The sequence below is a fragment of the Peromyscus californicus genome, unplaced genomic scaffold (genome assembly GCF_007827085.1).
Source record: "Peromyscus californicus insignis strain IS unplaced genomic scaffold, ASM782708v3 Scaffold_22__1_contigs__length_63687245, whole genome shotgun sequence".
Taxonomy (NCBI): Eukaryota; Metazoa; Chordata; class Mammalia; order Rodentia; family Cricetidae; genus Peromyscus; species Peromyscus californicus.
In genome coordinates this window covers 62695933-62713496 of record NW_026294525.1, presented here as the reverse complement: position 1 = coordinate 62713496, position 17564 = coordinate 62695933, and the positions used below count along the sequence as shown (strand labels likewise).

At 40.9% G+C, this 17564-nt stretch overlaps 1 long non-coding RNA gene across 1 annotated transcript; it reads right to left on the bottom strand.

Annotated features, from left to right (window-relative positions):
- Positions 1 to 10858: 10858 nt before the first annotated feature.
- LOC128118706 (uncharacterized) lies at positions 10859 to 17244 on the bottom strand. Its single transcript, XR_008221307.1, has 3 exons — positions 16451 to 17244; positions 13701 to 16318; positions 10859 to 11497 (listed from the first exon to the last, which is right to left on the bottom strand). It is a non-coding gene; the product is annotated as an uncharacterized LOC128118706 (long non-coding RNA).
- Between the last annotated feature and the right edge of the window lie 320 nt (positions 17245 to 17564).

Sequence of the window (17564 nt, the reverse complement as noted above, 5' to 3'; positions counted from 1 at the left end):
TCTGTCTCCTTTTGGTTTTTCAAGACAAGGTTTCCCTGCTGAGCCTTAGCTGTTCTGGAACTCGCTCTGTAGACCAGGCTGGCCTCAAACTCACAGAGATCTGTCTGCCTCTTCCTCCCAAGTGCTGGGATCAAAGGTGTGTACCACCACCACCCTGGTTGTCATTTGTATTTTTGATGATGGCCATTCTGACTAGAGTGAGATGGGATCTTGAAATAGTTTTAATCTGCATTTCCTTGATGGCTAAGAATATTCTAAAATTTTGAAAGGATTTCCTAACCATTTGAGTTTCTTCTTATGCTACTGAGATCCATCACCTATTTTTCAAATTGGTTTGTTTTCTTTGAGTTTAGTTTTTTGAGTTCCTTGTATTTTCATTGCTAATCTTCTATCCAATGTACGGCTGTCAAACATTTTCTCCTTTTTTGTGGGTTGTCTTTTCACTTGATTAACCTTTTCCCTTGCTGTAGGAAAAGTCTTTTTACTTTCATGAGATCCCATTTGTTGATTGTTGGTCTTACTTCCTACGATACCAGTCCTTTCTTTTTTTTTTTTTAACATAATCTTTTTTATTGATTCTTTGATGATTTCACATCGTGCATTCCTATCACATTTGCTTCCCAGTTCTTCCCTGTCCACCCCCTGCCCATGTGACCTCTCCCCAGCCCCCTACCCCCCAAAAAGGTCAGACTTCTGTTCCCTATATACTCACTGGAGCTGGTCAAACTCTCAGTGGCCTGCCCCTTCACCCCTGCGGGAAGCCTTCCCCTCCTGTACCCTGCCAGAAGCCCTCTATTGTGGAGAGTTACACTTCAGTATCCTGTCACAGTTTTTAAGAGTTCTCTTTGATGGCTTCCTGTTTAGGCTGTTACTATTTGGGGGGCAGGGTGGAGGTAGGGTCATCACAGAAGTCTTCCATGTCCCTCTTTCTCAACTGTGGATCTGCAGTCATCGATATCATTGCCAAAGTAGCTTATTTGCTCTTTGCAGTCTGAGGGAGCACAGATCATGGGCTTACACGTGGTTTCTAGTGTCAGCACAGAACACGAACAGGGCTTCCGGTTGCAGTAGGGCCGTGGACCCAGACGTGGCCCTCCGATGATGAAGTTGGATCAGGAACATCAACATGGCTTCCGGTCACAGTATAGGCCCCGAACATCCACATGTCGTTAGGTGATGACACTGTCGTCTGGCATCAACTCGACTCTGGCCACATCAGGGTCACTGACCCACACATGGCCCTCAGTGGCATCATGACACACGGTGGTCCTTCGAGGAGGTCCAATCCAGAGAGTGGACAGTTCCTCATCTCGGGCCTCCACCATTGCACCAGACAGTTTGTTCAGGGGCGGAGTCTGCATCTGTTTAAGCTCCAGGCTGCTGCTCACCATGCTGTTGACCCCACTGGGCAACGACGTGACCCACTGTTGACCTCAGCCCTCTCTTGCACCTGTCGCTGTTGTCACATCACCAGTTCCGCCTCTCTCCACGGTGCGTGCACAGCTCTGCTCCTCCACCATTCCCGTCTCTCCATCACCTGTTCCCTTCTTTCGGTGTCTTCTTCTGTGGCCCACAGCGAGGTGGGAGGGCGTTTCCACCCGGCTTCGGCTAGGGTCTACCATGCCAGGATACCAGAGTCTTACTGAGAAAATTCTAGGAGCCGGGTGGTGGCGGCAAACGCCTTTAATCCCATCACGCGGGAAGCAGAGGCAGGAGGATCTCTGTGAGTTCGAGGCTAGCCTGGTCTACAGAGCAAATTCCAGGACAGCCAGGGCTACATAGAGAAACCCTGTCTTGAAAAACAAAACAAAACAAACACAGAAAATTCTAAACCAGGTCTGTATGGTAAATTAGGATACTCCATACTTTCCCCTCCTACAGGCTCAGGGTGTCACTTCTTCTATTGAGGTCTTTGATCTATTTGGAGTTGAGTTTTGTTCAGGATGAGAGGTAAGGGTTTAGTTTCAGTCTTCTACATGCTTCTACAGGTTTCCCAACACTTGTTGAAGGTGCTGCCGTTTTCTTTAGTGTTTATCTTTGGCTTCACTGTCAAAAGTCAGATAGTTGTAGTAGTGTGGACTTATATTTGGGTCCTCTCTTCTATTTCATTGATTGATGAACCTGTTTTTATACTGGTACCATGCTCTTTTTTTAGCTCTGTCAGGTATGATGATAACTCTAGCGGTGTTATTTTAGGTGAGGATTGGGTGGCAATCTCTGGTCTTTTGTACATCCATATACATTTTAAGATTTTTTTTTTCTATTCTGTGAAGAATGTCACTGAAATCTTGCTTGAGGTTGCATTGAATATGAAGTTGCTTTGGTAGTATGTTCATTTTCAAAATCCCAGTTCTTCTTATCCATGAGCATGGGAAATCCTTTCCACTTCTAGTGTCTTCCTGAATTTCTTCCTTCAGAGTTTTGATATTTTCATTGTAGAGGATTTTCATTACTTTGCTTAGATTTATTGCTAGTTTTTAAAAATGAGATTATTTCACTTACTTTTTTTCAGTATATTTGTCATTGATATATAGAAAGAATACTGATTTTTGTGTTTTAATTTTGTAGACTGCCACTTCTGGAAGAGTGCTCATCAGCTCCTAAGTGGTTCTCTTGGCAGAGTCTTTAGGGTTTATTTTATATGAGATTGTATCCTTTACAAAAGGTTACGTTGATTTCTTTTGCTATTTGTATCCTTTATTTCCTCCATTGACTAATTTTTTGTAGCAAAGACTTCAAGTATTATATTCAATCAGAGTAGAAGGGGACACATTTGTCTTGTTCCTGATTTTGGGAATGTTTTAAGTTTTTCCTCTACTTGTATAATGTTAGCTATACATTTGGAATAGATAGCCTTTATTATCTTGAAATGTGCTCTCACTATCCCCAGGTTCTCTGCAACTTTTTTTTTTTTTTTTTTTTTTTTTTTGGCTTTTTGAGACAGGGTTTCTCTGTGTAGCTTTGCGCCTCTCCTGGAACTCACTTGGTAGCCCAGGCTGGCCTCGAACTCACAGAGATCCGCCTGGCTCTGCCTCCCGAGTGCTGGGATTAAAGGCGTGCGCCACCACCGCCCAGCTCTCTGCAACTTTTTTTTCTCATGAAGGGACGTTAGATTTCGTTGAAAGCCTTTTCTTCACCTATTGAAATGACCAAGTGGTTTCCATTATGCAATGACTTGAGTTTATTGATTACATATGTTGAATCATCCCTGAATTCCTGGAATCACCTCAACTTGATCATGGTGAACGATCCTTTTGATGCAATCTTGAGCTTGGTTTGCAAGCATCTTTGCACCCTTATTCATCAGGAAGTCTTGTAATTTCCTTTTTTGTTCTGTCTTTGTCTAGTTTGGGTACCAGGCTAATAGTGTTTTCAATAAAAGTTTGGAGGCATTCTTTCCTGTTCTCTTTTGTGGAACAATTTGTGTGATATTGATATTAGCTCTTCTTTGAAGAGCTGGTAGAATTCTGCAGTGAATCTATATCTGGTCCTGGAATGTTTTTGTTGGGAGATTTTTAAATTATTATTATTACTGCTTCAATCAAATTGCTGATTATAGGTTTTTAAAACTTATTTATTTCATCCTGATTTAATTTTGACAAGTCATATGCATCTAAAAATTCATCTTTTTTCTTTTTAGATTTTCCAATTTAGTGGAATATAGACTTTAAAGTTTCATCTTGCAATTTTCTGAGTTTTATTGGCATCTATCATTTTTTTCTTTTTATCTCTAATTTTATTAGTTTATGTATTCTTTCTCTTTTGGTTAATTTGGCTAAGGGAATTGTCAATATTATTTATCATTTCAAGGAAACCAATCATTTTTCTTTATATCATCTGTTTGTATTTCACTGATTTCTGCTCTGGCTTTCATTATTACTTTCCATCTATTACTTTTAGCTTTCAATTGATCTTGTTTTTCTAAAGTCTTAGGAGTATTATTGAGTTTTAATTTGAAAGTTCTCAAAATTTAAAAACTACTTTTTGTGTTTATATATGCACGCACACACACACACACACACACACACACACACACACACACACACACACACACGCATGTGTGCACCCCATGTGTGCAGCAGCTCTCAGAGGCCAGAAAAGGCATTTGATCACCTGGAACTGGAGTTTCAGATGGTTGTGAGCTGACATGGCAGCTAGCCTGGGTCCTTTGCAAGATCATTAAGTGCTCCTGACTGCTGAGCCATCTCTCCAGCTCCAGAGATCACTTGCTGTTTTTCTGCTGCAAACTTTCCTCTTAGGACAGCCTTCACTGTATTCCACAGATTTTGGTACATTGGATTTTCTTTTCATTCAAATTTTAGAAACACTTCCTCCTTCTTGTTTTTCAGTGACCCATTTGTCTTTCAACAGTGTGTTGCTGTCGACACCTATCTTTATTCCATTGTGTTCAGACAGAATACAGGATGACATTTCAATTTTCCTGTATTTGTTAAGGCCTTCTTTTTGTCCTAAAATGTGGTCTATTTTGGATAATGTGCTATATGTTGCTGAGGATAATGTGTATTCTTTAGTATTGGGGTGGAATGTTCTTCAGTGTCTATTAAGTCCATTTGATTTATAGTGTCATTTTATATCACTGCTTCTGTATTTAATTTTTGCCTGGATAATCTGTTTATGGAGACAATGGGGTATTGAAGTCCCCCACAATTACTGTGTTGTGGCTTTACATCTACTAGTTTTGTTTTATGAGATTGGGTGCACCTGTGTTTGATGTGCATGTGTTTAGAATTGTGATACCATCTTAATGGATTGTTCCCTTAATGAGGATGAAATGGCCTTCCTTATTTCTTTAAACTGTTTTTGGCTTGAGCCTATTTTGTCAGATATTGTTAGAATAGCAATGCCTGCTTGTGTACTGGTTCCATTTGCTTGGAATACCTTTTTCCTTCCTTTAACTCGAAGGTAGTGGTCTATCCTTGATGGTGAGATATGTTTTTGGAAGCAGCAAAAGAATATATCCTGTTTTCTAATTCAATCTTCCAGTCTGTGTTTTTTTTTTTTTTTTTTTAGCATTTTCTTAGACTTTTCTTTAAAACATGGCCTCATTGTATAAGTCTGGCTGGCTCTGAACTCACAGACAGTCACTGTCTGCCTCCCAAATGCAAGGATTAAAAGGCACATGCCACTACATGGCTTCTAAGACTTTTTTTTTTTTCATTAACCACCCTGGTATTGTTTCTTTTTTTCCCCTATGGCCCCTAGGGGGCGATTATCCTTCTCTTCAGTCCCAAATATTCATTCCAGCTTCCCCTGGAGAGTTGGTTTAGTAGTAATAAAGTCCCTAGTTTGTCTTAATCACAGAGGTATTTACTTCCTTTTCACTTCCATAGGAATGTTTTCCTGGGTATAGTATTCTGGATTGGAAGTTTCGATATTCCAGAGTTTAGAATATATCTTCCTAATCCTTTCTGACTTTAAAATTTTCTATCGCACACATGGTATGTGACTTGGCTTTTTTCTCTTGTAGATTTTAGTCTCTTTTCTCTAATCTGGGTTTTTAGTGTTTTAGCTACAAAGTACCACTGGGAGTTCCTTTTCTGGTTCTATCTATTTAGTATTCTTTAAGCCTCTTGTATGTGTATGGGTGCCTGTTTCTCAAGATTTGAGATTTATTATTACTATTTCATTGAGAGCGTTTTCTGTGCCTTTGACCTAGAACTATTCTCTACTTCCTCTGTTCATAATTCATAGGTATGGTCTTTTTTATGGTGTCCTGAAGATCTTGCATGTTCTGTTCATGAGTTTTTTTTTTTAATTTATCATTTTATTTGAGTGAGTAATCCAATTCCTCCACCCGTCTGCAAGCCAGATAGTCTGTCTTCAGAGGATCCATTCTATTGGTGAGGTTTTCCACTGAGCTTCATGTGTGACTAATTGAAATGTTCCTTTCCAGCGCATTTTAGATTAGGTTTTCTTTAGTATTTGTATGTCTTTATTTAATTAAAATTTCATATCATTGTTTCCCTATTGGTGAAATTATTAAGGCCACTCCACGTAGTTAAAAGGGAGCTTCATTTAGTGGCATAACTTACAAGTGAAGGGATAGGTAGGTTTCAGGGTCTGGGAAAGGTGTGTCACAGTCCAGCGGTGTTCTCTGGAGAACCCTGCTCGGTCTACCTCCAGGTCCGCAGCCTGTTGGGATGAGGTCACTCACAATCTGGTCTGACCTTACCCGTGGCCTCCCTTGGACACGGTCACCACAGGCCCACTGGATTACCTCGCTTCCCTGAACTCTGCGTGCATTCAGGTCTTGTCACTTCGCTGCATCTGCTCCTTCGGTCTGAAGACTGCCTTTTTCTTCCTCGTCAGGCAATGGCCAACTCATTTTGTTTCCAGGTTCAACTCATCTGGTCACCACCTCTGTCGGTGACGCGGAATCCATCTTCTGCTTTTAAAAACCCTCACCACACTTTATCAGGCCGGTTAAATATTCCAGCGTGGAGTGGGAGACGCGCCCACGGCCCCACACCTTACGGAGACGCTGTTGGCAGCTGATGGCTGCTGAGACGGCGAGTCACTTTCCTTTGCAAGTGTGGCCACCGTAGGTTGCCCAAGCCCAGTGTATGAACCGATACCCACATGCATATATATGGGCAACACCAACTGGGCTCAGTAGGTTACAATCAATAAATGCCTAATAAATGGACATGATGTTGGGAGGGAGATGGAATGGGAAGTCCTAGGGTGTGTTGGAGGGGGAAATGAGGAGTAGATATGCTCAAGATATATTCCATATATGTGTGAAATTTTAAAGTATTATTAAGAAACACTTTCATTACTTTTATGTTCATAGTGCTACTAATGTGCTTGTATTTAGTAGGCTTCAAGCAGAATGCTTGTCTTTGTTTGTTTGTTTGTTTTTTACTTTTTAAATTTATTTTGTTTTATTTTATTTTTGAGATAGGGTCTCTCTACATACCCCTGGCTCTCCTGGAACTCATTATGTAGACCAAGTTGGCCTCAAACTCATACAAATCTGCCTGCCTCCACCTCCCAAGCTGAGATGAAAGGTCTGCACCACCATGCCTGGCTTTTGTTTTGTTTTTGTTTAATAAAAACTTTATTATAAAGAACTTTCAAATAAAAAAATTCACACCAAAATTAACCAGAAGTTTATACATTTCAATGAATGTCTACAAAATGCTTGTTTAAATGAAATAAATCCACCACCTTATCTACTGTTTTCACAGTGAAAGACAAAAAATAAGCTCACATCATAAGTGGGGTTAACAAAACGCATGAATGTAAACACATACCCTGGGACCTAGGCACACTTAGCCCAGCCCACATCGGCTACACTTTCAATTCCATATAACGGCATCAATAATTCTGATGCATTACAATTCAAATATGTGACTAGGAATTTCAGTGGCAAGAATTGAAATATAAGGGTCTGCGGATCTTTTTTAAAGGCTTAATCATAGCTAGTTAGAAACTTAAGCTAACAAGAGCATTTCATTCCTTAAGCATCCTAATTAATTGATGCTCAGCATATGGGTTGCCAAATTTGCCTTTTAAAGTTTGCATTTAGAGGTTGCAAATATGTCTATTAGGATGAATTTCTAGGTCAGTAGGGTTTTGATTTGCAATATTTAATGTTTGCATAATTTAACCTTTGCCTGACTTTGAAAAATTATTCCACAGACCTACATTTACTTTGTTAATGGAATGATTTGCCACAAAGTGGCTACAGGGATGACACTGTCATGATCTTTAGGGACATTCCTCATTGAGTCTGGTCTAGTTGGAATCTCAGAGCTTTACCTCTCATTCTAGAAGCCAAATGATTCAAATAATCTATATCTATATCTATCTATCTATCTATCTATCTATCTATCTATCTATCTATCTATCTATCTATCTAGAGAGGTTTTCACTGTGTGTGTAGCCCAGGCTGGCTTGGAACTTGCTATGTAGACCAGGTTGGTCTCTACCTGCCTCTGCCTTCTGACTACTGAGATTTAAGCCATGTTCCACCACATTCAGAATAAAATGTCACATTTTAATTGACACATATTTATGGAGTTCAGCCTGACATTTCAATACATGTTTATAGTGTTTAATGGACAGATCATGATAAATAGCATGTTTATTAATGCATACATTTATCATCTCATATTTATCATTTCTTTGCATTGGGAACAATCAAAGTTCTCTCTGTTAGGTATTTGAAATGTTCAAATAAATAATTGTTGCCAACCATAGTTATTCTACAGAGCTATGAAACATTAGAAGTTAGTCTTCTGGAGCTTGTGAGAAGTCTCGGCAGTTAAGATCTCTGTCAATTCCAGGCCAGCCAGAGCTACATAGTGAGACCCTGTCTTCAAAAAAAAAAATGTTGAGGCCAGGCAGTGGTGGCGCATGCCTTTAATCCCACCACTTGGGAGGCAGAGGCAGGCGGATCTCTGTGAGTTCAAGGCCAGCCTGGTCTATAGAGCGAGTTCCAGGACAGGCTCCAAAGCTACACAGAGAAACCCTGTCTCAAACAAAACAAAACAAAAAAGAGTTGATACAAGAGTTCTTCCTTCACATCTGTATATGGATTTAATACCTTTAATGTATTTAAACAACAATAACAAAAAAAAATACAATTGCTATCCCAAGACTCACTATTGAATCTTTAATTTATCTACTTAGTTTTTGATGAATTTTTTCTATTGAAATGTCTTACGTAGTCTCGTACTTCGACTTTGAGTATTTTCTGCTCAACTCCTTCCCTCTAGGGTATAAAGAGACAACATATAACCCAACAGCACGTATGAGACAAATTCTCTGTGATAGAAAAGTGTTTCTTGCTATGAGTGGTGTTTCTCAAAGGGGGTAAGTCAAAACATTTCTGTCTTCTGTAACTGTTTACTGAATACCATATTTGATTGCAAAATATTAAAATGTAGTATGTTACTTTTGAAGTGTTGAGTGTTTTGTTACAGATGATTTCGTTTCCATAACAACCATGTAAAAATTAGAATAAAGATGAAATTATAATTATTTAGCACATCCATGGGCTTGATTTCCACCCCAAAAGTGTTAAAATGGCTGAGCATGGAAGAGCAGCAGTGTGGTACGGGTCAATTGAACTGTGCTTCATCTCTTGGGGAGTCAGCGGGATGGAATTTGTATTCAGACCTCCTTTTTCCTGGTGGCGCCTTGTGCTCAGTCTTGCTTTCCTGTGGTGTAGTAAGGACATCAACTCTCAAGAATGACTAGAAGAAGAAAATAGCATAATATGTACAAGACATTGTTGTGGGATATTTGCTCACACTGTGTGAAGATGTGTCTCTGTTTTACCTCATCTGCCTAAGGCACATTCTAATTGGTTTCATGAAGAGCTGAACAGCCAATAGCTAGGCAGGAGAGGATAGGTGGGACTTCTGGGCAGAGATACGAAGTCTAAGAAGAATCTGAGGTGTGTGGGATTTGCCAGCGAAACACCGAGGAAGTCGGAAGTACAGTATGGAGGAAAGGTAACGAGTCACGTGGCAGAATGTAGATTAATATAAACATGTTAAGTTTTAAGAGCTGGTTTTAAAAGCCAAGGACAAGCTTTCATACTTAATATGCCGGGCGGTGGTGGCGCACGCCTTTAATCCCAGCACTCGGGAGGCAGAGGCAGGCGGATCTCTGTGAGTTCGAGGCCAGCCTGGGCTACCAAGTGAGTCCCAGGAAAGGCGCAAAGCTACACAGAGAAACCCTGTCTCGAAAAACCAAAAAAAAAAAAAAAAAGTCTCTGCTATTTCGGAGCTGGTGGTCCAAAGAAAGACCCGTTACAAGACACTTGGCTCACAAAAGGGTTGTTTTGATACTTGGTAACCAATATATAGCTTAGCACAGGGAATTATATTATTATTATAGGTTCACAGTTATATCTCTACAAATCAAATAAAGAGAAGCATTTTTTAAAGGTTCTCTTTATTGGCTCATGGCTGAATTCTTAGAACTCAAGAGGCTGAGGCAGGAGAATTCCCCAGAATTCAAGGGTAGCTTAGGCTACCTAGTAACAGGTTTAGAGGGGGCTATGTAGCAAGAGTCTATCTCCAAATCAAACAGGGAGGGAGAAAGAAGGAGAGAGGGAGGAACTTTTATTTCATCAATAAATGTCATCAGGGAAGGCAAAGGAACTCAATTGAGATATTAGGTGAAATTTCCACTTACCAGAATTTTAAATTTTTGATTAATTAACAGTATTGTGTGTTTAAATTGGTCTTATTATGATATTTCTTTTTTTTAAAGCTATCATTTTATTATTTTTATTTATGTGTATGTGTGCATGTGTGGTATGTGCACATGAACTGGATCTTCCTGGAGCTGGAGTTACAGGCAGGTGTGAGCTGCTGGATATATTGGGAACTGAACTTGGGCCCTCTATGACAGCAATACGCTTTCATAACCACAGAGCCATTTCTCCCATCCCAAATTTTAATTTTTGCTTTTTTGAGAAAGGATCTATGGAGATCAGGCTGGCTTTGAACTCACAGAGATCCACTTGTCTCTGCCTGGAATTTAAAGGCATGCTCACTCACCTTTTGGTGGATATGTTGGTCATTTGAAATAGCCCAAATATTATATGGTGAGAAATAGGCTTTTCTTAGACTCACTGATTGGAACTGTGTAACAGATACACAAAATCTCAATTAAATTTTGATTAATTAACAATTGGTCTTATGATATTTCTTTGGAGCCACAAGCTATTTTCATTGCTATTTATATAGAAAACAATTAGGCAATAATGCCCCAAATTTACTTAAGTAGATGGAAAACTCTATTTTTTAAACTGCTAAAAGCAAATTTGAGTCAGAGTAAATAAACGTGCACGCTACATTAATGCGAAACCCATAAGTATTTGCTAAATGTGAACTTTATTTTTTGTAATTGAACTTAATCTCTATTTCATAACCTTGACATGAGGAGGTGAAAGTGAAGTCTCGGACAGTCTTCGTGGCCTGGGCTTCTCTTAGTCCCATTCTTCATCCTCTCCTCACCAGGCTGGCCTGTATCCGGGATTTGCAGAGAGGGTGGCATTTGCTTCTTAGCCGTGACACCCTTTCCACAGCATACCCTGAGAGAGAAGAATCCTCGCGTCTCTATGTAAACACTTTGGGCACAGGGTTGCAGCAATTCTATAGTGTCTCAGAGTCACAGCTGTCCCATTCTCACTCAACATGAAACCATACGTTATGGTGGATGGAGAGGACCTTCTTCTGGCCAGGCTCTATATGCCTGCCTGGACTGTGTCGGGCTGGTGTGTTCTCTAAGGCTACCTCTGTTCTGGCTTCCATCTTGGGAGGAAGGTGTAGGCCACTCCTGCTCTTTGTCTTCTTCCTTCAGAGACCTTCAGACCTGGCAAGGGTGTTCCATCCCCTCTCTCCCAGGCACTGGGATATGTGTGGGACTCTATAGTGACAGTCTCTCCGATATCTGAGCACCTTTCTTCATCCACTACTACTTTTTCTCAAACCCACGGAGCTGTGATCTCTTCCTGGATTGGGAAAACACCACTTGGCTTATCATTTTTGCAAACCTCAACCCCACACAGACTTTACAGTATGAATCTTTCATGCCCCTGAGTCCTGATACTCAAAATCCAGATTTTTCAAATTCAATGAAAATGTTTTTTTTTTCTCTCCAAACACTGCTATTGCTTTGAATTTCAGAAGCCCATTTTTAAACTAGAAAGTCATAGGCAAGTCATGTTGATCTGGGGGTTTCCTTTATAATAGCCTTCCCCCTGATGCAATAGATGCTAAAGTCTGACTTGAATGAGAGGCTATATGGGATACAAGAGTTATCAGAGACAAACAGGACACTTCTCACTACATCAAAGTGTTATCCTGCCACAGATGGGAGCTGCCTTACACCTAGTCTTTAGTCTAGCTTTTCCTTGATTTTCAAACTTATTTTATTTTCTAATTAATGACTCGAGAAATTGACAAATGGACAGTGGCCAGACCACATATGGCAACAGAAGTCAGACTGTCAGGCTGCTGCAAGCACCAAAACAGCCAAACCAGCATCTCTGGCTGCCAGGAGGAAGGTTCGGACTTGGTCAATGCCCGGCAGCTTTCCAATCCCTTACCAATTCCCTTCCAACTCAAAGCTAACCAGAAAAGGCCAAACATTACATTCCCTAAAGCGATCATGGAGGATACGTTGCTTCTACTCAGCTGCTTCTTCGGTTAGCTTGCCTGTAGCTTTTCCATGTCAGCAGCCTCCAGGCTGAACACACCTGGAGCCTTTTTGTCTTTTCCCCTTCCCACTGCTAAGCCTTCCCACTCTCATGCCTGCCTTTGACTCTCTGCCAAGTGTGAGCCATGGTGGCTGTCTCCCTCACTCTAAATAAATATCCTTTGTTCTCATCTGGGTGGGCTTCATACGCTTCCCCAGGCTTACTACACATAAAGCTATTCTATTCAGATGTGTGCTTTGATAGCTGAGCTTAAATAGTGTGTGTGTGTGTGTGTGTGTGTGTGTGTGTGTGTGTGTGTGTGTTTCACAAAGACATTTGGAGTAAATAAATACTGGGCTTTGATTTCTGCCTTGATGAGTAAGAATTAAAAGTCATAACTCCAAAATGACATTGGCCTTGAGTTTACAGGCCCTAGCATGCTTGCCTCAGATGGGAACAACTATAATATTCTCCAAAGTGTATTAAAATTCCCATCTTTGCAAATTAAAATTAATACATGTTAACAAGTTACTGTCCAGAGGGACAGTATTGTGCATCAGTTTGAAAATGAAGAATGTTTTTATTACATAGGCAATTGTTCCTCGTGTGTCGGTTTCCTTCAGTTGGTGATAACTACATTAGCATGCACAAGTAAACTGAAGGCCTTGTGAAACAATGGTTTTTAGAAGAGCACTCCTAAAAAAAAAAAAAATTTGCACTTTTGTACATAAAAGGCTGTGGGTTACTTCCAGGTCATTGCAATACATAGTATGGGTCATCACAGCAATATTCTAAAATATAAGTTACAATGCTCAGTTCACAAATGAAGACTTGATCAGTAAACTAGGGTACCAAATTCAGGGCCCCCCATAAAGATGGGATCCCTCATTTTACTGGAAGTGCCTCAAGTTCACATGAAGCTGATAGGAACCAGAGAATTTATGTGCCTGTCATGGAAGGAAAGCCCACCCCTGTTCTTCTGGTTGGGCTAGTCTTCAGCTGGCATGGCCAAGGATATGAAGCATTCCTGGAGCAGAAGCAGGAGGGGACTCCACTCAAGGGTGCTGGGCTATCTTGGTGTTTAATGGCAAAGCCATCATGGCCAGGTGGCCTGCACACGCAGTAGAACTGGAAGGAACTGGGGCCTTTCCAGGCATAGTTGAATGTCTTTCTCCATGCATCTGTCCACCCCACTTTTCAAGTCTTTTCCTTTTACCATGACTGCAGGCTCCTTATAATCTTGTTATGTATTCCTTTCTTCTCACCAGCTTCATCTAGCTCAGTGGTTCTCAACCTGTGGCTCACAACCCCTTTGGGGTCAAATGCCCCTTTTGTAGGGATCACAAGTCAGATATCTCTATTATGATTCCTAACAAAATTACAGTTACAAAGTAACAATGAAATAATTTTCTGGTTGGGGGTCACTACAATATGAGGAACTGTATTAAAGGGTCACAGCATTAGGAAGGTTGAAACAAACGCAACACTTCTCAGTATATCAAAATCTTAACCTCACCACAGCCACTTTCAAGTCCTCAGCCCCGCTGAGCAGCTGTGCTTCAGTTCTTCTAAAATTCTGCCCACAACACTTTCTCCCGGAGTCTGGGATCTCTGCATGGCCAGCTCCTTCTTGTTTTTCCTGTTACAAGTCCAAAATTTCCTCTCAGAGGCCTTCGTGTTTTAGCTAAAGTAGACTTACCACCACCACATTTTCTAAGTTCTTTTTAAAAGTTGAGTGTGGTGGCTGTAACCCCAGCACCTCAGAGGCTGATGCAGGAGGATTGCTACAAGTTAGAGGACAGTCTAGATGACATAGTTAGTTCTAGGCCAGCCTGGGCTACGAAAATGAGAAAAAAAAATCCAGTCTCAAAACTAACTAGCTAACTAACTAACTAACTAACTAACTAACTAACCAACTAACTAAATAAACAATAAAATAACACCGTATGCTTTGTTACCTTGGTTGCTGCTTTACTTTCAGACTCTAAAGTCTGTGAGGGTTGGACATAGTGTCACACACTTGGATATGGTGTCACACACTTGGACATGGTGTCACACACTTGGACATGGTGTCACACACTTGGACATGGTGTCACACACTTGAATATGGTGTCACATACTTGAACATGCTGCCACACACTTATAATTCCAGCCTTGGGGAGGCTGAGGAAGGGAATCTCAAGTCCAAGGTCAGCCTAGGCTACAAAGCAAGACTGTCACAAAAAAGCAAGCAAACAAACAAAAAAAACAAACACGTTGTGAGATGTGAAAACCTGTCAAGTTATGTTTGCTGCTGCCAAGCACCCAGAAACAGTGCTGGGGTCTTCCACACGTATTTATTGAGTTAATGAATAAATAAGCAATAAACCTAGACAGGTACCCATCCTCAAGAAAACAAAAACAAAAAGCAAACAACAACAAAAACCACAAAGAAGCAGAGTGTCTGTATAATTTTAGGTCTCAGACTCCTGAGAACCTCTCTGTTGTCCATGGTTAAAGCACCACGTTAACTAGAAATATACTGTTTCTACAACTCTTATTGAAATTCATTCTACAATTTTGTTCTTTGCAGTTGAACATAATCATGAGTTCTGAAGCATATTTTAATCAGAAAGACCATCATTGTACATTTGGTCTAGATAAAAAAGAGTCCTAACGTTTACACTGGTGGATCCTAACAACTGTATTTCAGTGAACTGATGATGTGTTTGTAGATACTTGCCTCTACTTCTCCTGTCTTCTGGAGGACTTGGAAGGATTAAACTTCCTAGCTTCCCTATGGGTCGGGCAGATCTCTGTGACTAACTCCAGACAATGTATATGTTCCTGCCATGGGAGTTCCCGAGGCCCCCATCTTCTCTATAGACTGTGAAAGCATGTGTATGTGTGATGTGTATCCCAAGCCATGGCACAGAGGATAACTGCTAAAGAGATCCACCATGACACTTAGCCAACTTTGTTGGAGCTAGAAAACAAATCTTGCTTGTTTTAAACCTCTGGGATGTTTCCTAAGACTGGTTGTTGCAACCTAACTCAAGGAAATCTAATGTGTTACTGAGTGGGAAATATGTTGTTAGCCTATGTACCATTAGCAAGAAATACCACTTAAAACATAAGAATTCAAGGTAAAATGCATGTTAATCTTAGATCTGTGGGCCTTAGATTAGGTAAAACATAGATTGTTACAGGAATTCAATTAAATCAGATTAGCATGGTATTTAAAACTCCAGAACTGGAATTGGACAGGAAGTTATGAGTCCACATCCCAGTACTTCTTGGCAACTTGTATAAGATTCAGCTTCCTTATGTGACTTGAGATAACAAAGTAGCTTCATGGGGTTTTATGAATATTAAGTGAGATAATTCCTATCATGTGTTCAACATCATAATTATATTTTAATCCTCACCTTTAGCTAGAGCACAGAGTTTGTTCAAGATGAACACTCATTTCAAATATTGCACAGGAAAAATTTTAAGATGTCTTTTAGGGTACACTAATCAATTCTAGGCGATAACCAATATCTATAGGAGGGGTCTACAGATAACAAATACCTACAGAAGACCACTCTGGGGTCTTCCTGTCTGTTCTCGGATGTGTTTTCTAAGTAAAGCAGGCTCAAGTGAAGACCAAAAGCAACCCTACAGAGGGGAAGCACGAAAACACTCCTGAGGAATACATAGAAGGCGGGGCCTGTGTCCGTCGTGGTGATTGGCAGGCCTAACAAGAGGGAAAATGAGAACTAACGGTATACCGGGAGGCTTGGGTGCTGTGTGGGGGTGGGGTGGAGGAGTCTGAGGACTAACTTCATACAGGGAGGCTTGGGTGCTGTGTGGGGTGGAGTGGAGGAGTCTTCAGAGAAGTATTTATGTTATTGTTTCTACCACAGTTATACTTTTACAATGAAGTTGTCCAGGGAACATGATCTGACTGGACTCCAAGGGCATACAGCATCAACTCTTGCTCTACCGGCGTTCTGTAGTGCATTTGGGAAAACACAGATTCATGAACAGGTAGCAATCACAGCTCCAAAGTTTATGTCAGATAAGCAGTTTTCCTCATATATACTTCTGTGCTTCCATTGCCAGTAAAGACGTGCTTCATGGGTTCTGATCCAGTCTTCTTACCTCAGTTTTCTAGAGGGCACAGAGGAACAGGTGGCTGATTAATGCCATTATTTTTATTAAACATCTGGGCTATTTCTTTAAAGTCCCCTTCTTTGAAAGAAGTACAGCTGCTTCTAAATATAAGTCTGGGCCATAGTTTACCTTTTCTGTTTACTTGTTTCTTGTGAAACTGTATCTCAGATTGGGGGTATACAACTTGTTACTTGATATCAGCGGAACAACAGTGAATCAATTGTGACAGCTCTGGCACCAAAGGAAACAGAGCAGACCTAAATATGTTTCCAAGAGACAAAGGCTTCCTATTGCATAGTTTATTTTACAACACGTGTCTGAAGTTTGACACTTTCCGAAAGTAAAAAAACAAAAGTTTCCCCAGCACTTCTTTAGCTAAGAGGACAGAATACAAAGAACAAACTTGCTCCCATCCACGTATTGTCTGGGTGAAATTCTGATTTAAAAACTCCCAAGGATTTCCTCCCTTTCCTCTCCCAGCAGCAGTATCATGGAGACACTCCTTGCTTAAAGCTCAGCCCACCAAACACCACACAAGTTAGTGATCTGGAAAGGGGTGTAAATGTAAATAGGTCTGGGCTTCTCTCAGCCTTCTTACTACTGGGTCACTGAGGTTTGCCAAGGTCTACTGCAAATTTCTAGACCCAGCCAGAGGACCTGGGCCTCCCAAGCTGGATGCACCTGGATATGCTCCCGAGGCTACTGTAAAAATCTCACTGAGGCACAGCTGTAACTGAAAATGCTCCCTCGATTTCCATCCTCCCCTTCTTAATTTCTTGAAAACTTGCTAAGGGTCCCAAGTGTTATCTTTTTTACCCCTTCTGGGTGAGAGTCTTTCACCAGGACCCTTAACAGGGAAAGCTGACTCATAGCAGTTCCCTCAGGTCCTCCTGGATGGCTTGGGATAGACCCTACTAGGAGGAGGAGGAGGAGGAGGAGGAGGAGGAGGAGGAGGAGGAGGAGGAGGAGGAGGAGGAGGAGGAGCTGGGTACTGCTTCCCTTCGAACCTTCAGCACATGCAAGGAAGAGTTGCTTTCCCTAGTACACTCCCAAATATGTGGAATTCGGTGTGTACGAAACAAATTATGCTAAAATGCAAAACAGGCTTCATAGAATATGAATGTTCAGCCCTCTGGAATATGCTCACAGATATCTTTAATTCGATGCTTAAGAGACAAAACGATGCTAAAATGCAAATTAGGCAATGCAATACTCAGAATGAACCCCACTTGATAGGCCGAGC